The sequence below is a fragment of the Gasterosteus aculeatus genome, chromosome 7, assembly GCF_964276395.1.
Source record: "Gasterosteus aculeatus chromosome 7, fGasAcu3.hap1.1, whole genome shotgun sequence".
Classification (NCBI taxonomy): Eukaryota; Metazoa; Chordata; class Actinopteri; order Perciformes; family Gasterosteidae; genus Gasterosteus; species Gasterosteus aculeatus.
Genome location: NC_135694.1, coordinates 29,720,319 through 29,726,298, shown reverse-complemented (window position 1 = coordinate 29,726,298; position 5,980 = coordinate 29,720,319). Strand labels below are relative to the sequence as shown.

The 5,980-nt window shown below is 38.3% G+C and overlaps 1 long non-coding RNA gene across 2 annotated transcripts; it reads left to right on the top strand.

The window, feature by feature from the left end:
• The first annotated feature begins 2,332 nt into the window (after positions 1-2,332).
• LOC120823132 (uncharacterized) lies at positions 2,333-4,468 on the top strand. Of its 2 annotated transcripts, none has more exons than XR_005712797.2 (3): positions 2,333-2,569; positions 3,190-3,506; positions 3,716-4,468. It is a non-coding gene; the product is annotated as an uncharacterized LOC120823132 (long non-coding RNA). The 2 variants fall into 2 exon arrangements; XR_013468405.1 differs by having other exon boundaries at positions 2,378-2,569; positions 3,190-3,499.
• Positions 4,469-5,980: the final 1,512 nt, after the last annotated feature.

The following is a 5,980-nucleotide window of genomic DNA, read 5'->3' as shown; positions in this document are numbered from 1 at the left end:
AGAACGGAGCAGATTGAAGAACTTTTGTCGGAAGAAATGCGTAAGTATGACCGCTTATACAAGCCGTCATTGGTGGACTAAAAGGACGCGCGGATGGCCTCTGATTCATGGAGGGAGATCTCCGCAAACGGCGGTTTGCCGTTCGAGAGGTGTACAAAGTTGTGGAGGTGAATTCTTTAGATAAAATCCCCAAACCAAAACCCATTCATTGTTGGAATGCATTAACGATGCATTCCAAGTATTGTTCTTCGAATCTTTATTTCCGACTTATTATTATTCTATTTCTTCCGCGCGACCTTTCAACTCCTTCACATTTTCAGCTATTTAAACCGTTCAAATATTAAAATGTTCAGCTCCTTTCTGGCTTTAAGGCTATGACTTTTCAGCTTTCTACCACTTATGCTTGAATTTATATAAATCAATAATCATAAATATTTTAACATGGTTTTCCAATGGAAATTGTTTTCAAATCCTCCTTAAACTTCTTCAACTTTCAGACTTTTCAGCTTCCCCAATCTTTCAGCTACAGACACCATTTAAACTTTCAAATGTTGACACAAGTCTCAACTATTTTATGAAAAAAACTGCTTCTTGATATCTATTGTACTTTTTTCATATTCACTAGTTCTTCGCTCCGTTTCTGACTTTTACATGAGTGTGTATTGCGTCTGCTAGAGTGGAGAGCTCGAGGCTAGAGTGTGGGGCATCGCAGGAATCTGGTTAAAAAAATATGGAACTTTTGTCCTTGCAGCCAAAGTATACACTCTAGAGGCTTCATTTCTTCAGATTAATGAGGGTATGGTTGTGCTGATTGGATTAATGTGTTCATGGAATCCCAGAGTTCTTTAGTTTTGGCGCAAGGAGTGTTTGAGTGACACAACCTCTGCCAAAAGCCCCATAGGCTCCAATACAAATCTGCCGACATATTTCTCACAAAAATCCACAAGGTACACGTTTTGTAAACGGCCATAGGAGCCGTATTTATTACCGGACAGACATAAAACACACATCCACGCGTTCGGTAGAGTCTTGGGTCTCATACAAACGCCGTATTTTTTAGATAGCTGTTATAGTTTTGCGCTGGTTCTCATTTGTGTGAGGTGTGGATTCTGTGTAACTTGCTGCCATGTCTCTGCATTTTGCAGCCGTTAATGAGCACAGGTGCGGCGTTGTCGTGGTTACGAGCACTCACACGCTGCAGGATCTGTCTGTGACTCACAGCTGCTCGCTCCTATGACCTGATTAGTGGAGTCACATGACGCAGCTATGCTTTCTGTCAACAGACCAATATGATAAAGACACTAGCCCCCCCTCCCCCCTCCCCCCTCCACCCTGACCTCTACTTACTGTTAATCACTCTCAGTCAGTCAGTCAGTCTAATTCTCCTCCCCTCTCCCTCTCTTCCTCACCACCATTCCCTTCCTCACCCTCTCACCCTCCCTCCCTCTATCTACACCCCCCCACCCCACCCAATCCAATAATTTCAAAATAAAAGCCCCATGGAGGGAATTTTTACTGTAATGTTTGTGATGAGGCCTATTAATTAAAAACTTCTTAGTTTGAATAACAAACATTCTGTCTCCCAACCCCCCCTCACCCAATTCCATCATTACAAACTAAAAGCCTCAATGATTATCTGTACCTTAACCATGAAGTGGTTTCGTTGAAATACGCATTGCTCTTTCAAATACTACTATAACCACTACGAATATTACTAGTACTTCTAGTAGAACTACAACTGATACTTCTACTACCATACTACTAGTATTTCTACTGCTATTAATACAACTACTACTAATGTTATTAAAAATACTACTATGGCTAATAGTATCAGTATTCCAGCTGTTTCTACTGCTATTGATACTAAACCGACTTCTACTGCTAGTACTAATACCCAAATTACAACTAACATTACTACAAACAATTTTAAACCTCTTTTTATTCATCTCAGCTTTTGTTATTTCTGTACTTTTTAAAATTCATTTAAGCTCCTGCAACTTCTGTTTTGCAATATTTCACATTTATTTCAGCTGTTTTCATTTCTGCTTTTTCAGCAAATCTATTGAAATTCCTTTCAGCTTCTCCCATTTCTGTATTTTCAACTATTTCAAATTAATTTCAGCTTTTCTAATATCTTTTATTTCAGCAAATGTATTCAAATTCCCTTCAACTTTCTGTATTTTCAGCTATTTTTAAATATTCAGCAAATGTACTCAAATTCCCTTCAACTTTCTGTATTTTCAGCTATTTTTAAATATTCATCAAATGTATTCAAATTCCCTTCAACTTTCTGTATTTTCAGCTATTTTTAAATATTCAGTGCAGCTTTCAGCTTTTTGCATTCCAACGCATTTTCAGCAGGAAATGCTTTTTCTAGTTCTCTATGGTAGTGCTAAACCACTACGGGTGTAATATATCTTTGGCCACCGGTGGCGCTGCTGTGCGGACCGAGCGTTTGCCCGGATGTAAAGCGTTTCTCCGGACATTCTCCGTCAGTCTACCCGGGAAAGAGCACCGAAGCGACGGTGCACCTTCGTCGGACCTCGCGCTACGAGGAAGTCACTACACAGTAAGTCAATGACATATAATGTGTAATAATTATTCAGATAAATATGCAGCATGTCTATAAATGTAATTTATGTTGGTGTCACGCCACATGTTAGTTTATAGTTGTGTTCACGTGTGTTTGACTGCATTAATTACTAGTTGCACATCACAGATGTTACTCAACTAATAAATGAGGATCTTGTAATAGATTAAACCACCAGAATTGTTTAAAGTCAGTCAAATGTAAACACATTAATGCCTCAATGATTAGGATACTATATGAAATATTTGGCATCACGACTAGTTTTAATCTTACTTTAAAAAAAGTTAATTTAACTTAAAGTTAATTTAAGTCCCTGAAGCCCATGTACTGGGGACTGGCACAGCGCTGCAGCGCTGCAGGCATAGAAAAGGCACAATAACAGTGGGTAGACAGGTAAATTATATCAATATTTTTGACCATCATTGGTGACACAAACAGCTCATAGTCACAACTTAGATTACTTTTCATTGTTTTCAGTTTCATTAAAGAAAAGCCCTTTGCATTCAATTTTATTTTGATGACCATATCCACTGGAGCACACATGGTGGTCTATATGACTGCTGTCACATTGATGGCTTTCCTTTCCTTTTTTCTTTCAGGGATTGCTGTGTTGCACTGAAGGTGGCAGAGCCGTCTGCAGGAGAACATCTGAAATGGGATTCTTGGAGAACAACAGATTGCCAATGTCACGTCTGGCAACCATCACATTTTAATGCAAACATTAATATCAAGCTGGACTTGTTTCACTGCATGAGGCGGTTCCTCCGTGAGTGTGTGTCGGTGGCATCCCGCCCAGTACGGTTCCTTTGCTCAGTTCCTCTGGACTGGGACAAGCACAACAGCAAGACAGATCACACCCAGACCCCGAATCCACCTCCTCAAAGTGATCCACTCGCTACCCAGTCGGAGGTTCAGGGTTGTTCCATACATGTTGTCTCCATACATTTGTGTCACTTATCCATTTTTTTACAAGATGTGAAAATATATTTAGGGTGTTATTAAGTAAACATTCACATACAAATACCAGTCTTTCATGAGCTTTTAATGAAAGTTTATATTTATTATACAAGTATTTGATTCTATAGGTCAGAATGACTTATAATACTCTGTCTTTTGTTCCTGTAGAAACTCTACGTCCGCCGTCGCTGGCAGTTATCGACCTGCTGCTCAACAAACACCGTGAGCAGAAGGACATGCTGAAGCTTGTGGACCAGGACTACGCTGCTCTAGTTCACAACTCCTGCACAGACCCCAACAGCATGCTCCACCCGACAACAAAACTACATGTTCTACAATATGTAAAGCACCTCAGCAAATTGTTGAACACCAGTTCCTCTTTAAACGTCAGTCCAGAAAAACTGCAAGAGAGGCAGAAACTCTGTCACTCTCTGACAGAGGCGAGTGAGACTACTAGTGTGCAGGTTGTTACGATGTCTGTTGCATTTGTTCACCCACCTCCACCTGTTCAGATGCTGACACAAGCTTCTATTTAGAAGATTGTACCCAACATCATGGAAAAGCAGCAGCAACATAAACAGGAACAACAACAACAACCGGGGCAAAAGAAGGGCTGCACGAAAGACAAAGTTCTTTCAGCTAGAACTGGATGCCACACAGAAAAGTTCCATCTAGCATTTTAAGTCCAATTATTTGTAATATTCATGTTGTAATTAGTTTATATATTGGTTTCTTGCATTTGTGACTTTGTACATTGAAATATTATCATTTTATTCTTTATATTTGGTTTTAATATTCATTAGTTTAATTATTTAGATGTCTTTATTTCTGTAACATTTTTGTTTGTATAGGACTATACAAATCGGTTGATGTGTCTGTGTTCAACATTTACTGTCCAAGTTAATACATATATTTCAATTACTAATGTCTACATGTGTCATCAATAAGTGAATCACTGTAGTGAACAGTAAAATAAGTTGGTCTGTAAGTACAATCTAGTGATAACCAGTAGACAGCAGATTGGGGTAAACATTTCCTTTATTTGTTATTTGAGATGGATAAGGTAGGATGGAGTGGGAGGTGAAGGAAGGTGTTCTTCCACGTGTCCAGTCTCAGGCACAATATTTACTTAAATGTACATGAAATAAAAATAAGGCAGAAATGAGGTAAGGGGAAATGTGCAAAACTGAGCAGATTGTAAAAATGAAAAGATGAAATGAAATGTGTGCAATATAAATTAACAGTACAGTTAATTAAAGCCGACCAATTAAAAAAAAAAAAAAAACATTTAAATAAATGTACATGAAATAAAAATAAGGCAGAAATGAGGTAAGGGGAAATGTGCAAAACTGAGCAGATTGTAAAAATGAAAAGATGAAATGAAATGTGTGCAATATAAATTAACAGTACAGTTAATTAAAGCCGACCAATTAAAAAAAAAAAAAAAACATTTAAATAAATGTACATGAAATAAAAATAAGGCAGAAATGAGGTAAGGGGAAATGTGCAAAACTGAGCAGATTGTAAAAATGAAAAGATGAAATGAAATGTGTGCAATATAAATTAACAGTACAATTAATTAAAGCCGACCAATTAAAAAAAAAAAAAACATATTTAAATAAATGTACATGAAATAAAAATAAGGCAGAAATGACTTAAGGGAAATGTGCAAAACTGAGAAGGTTGTAAAAAAATTAAATGAAATCTGTAATATAAATCAACAGTACAGTACAAGTGAAATCCTGACAAGCGAGTTAGGTTTTAAAGCAGCCAGAGTATCCCTGTTTTTTTTGTTTTGTTTTTTAGATCTTTTTTTTTTCAGAATATTTTTTTCAGGGTAGATGGATGAGGTAGGATGGAGTGGGAGGTGAAGGAAGGTGTTCTTACAGATGTCTAGTCTCAGGCACGTTGATGTTGACGTCCTGGATAGTCTCCTTTTTCTTCTCTTCTCTCTCCTATGTCTTTGTCTCCTTGTCCTGGAGCTTGTGCCTCATTTCGTCCATCTCCGTTTTTTTTTTTTTCAGAATATTTTTTTCAGGGTAGATGGATGAGGTAGGATGGAGTGGGAGGTGAAGGAAGGTGTTCTTACAGGTGTCTAGTCTCAGGCACGTTGATGTTGACGTCCTGGATAGTCTCCTTTTTCTTCTCTTCTCTCTCCTATGTCTTTGTCTCCTTGTCCTGGAGCTTGTGCCTCATTTCGTCCATCTCCGTCTGCCGGTCCTTTTTTTTTTTTTTTTCAGAATATTTTTTTCAGGGTAGATGGATGAGGTAGGATGGAGTGGGAGGTGAAGGAAGGTGTTCTTACAGGTGTCTAGTCTCAGGCACGTTGATGTTGACGTCCTGGATAGTCTCCTTTTTCTTCTCTTCTCTCTCCTATGTCTTTGTCTCCTTGTCCTGGAGCTTGTGCCTCATTTCGTCCATCTCCGTCTGCCG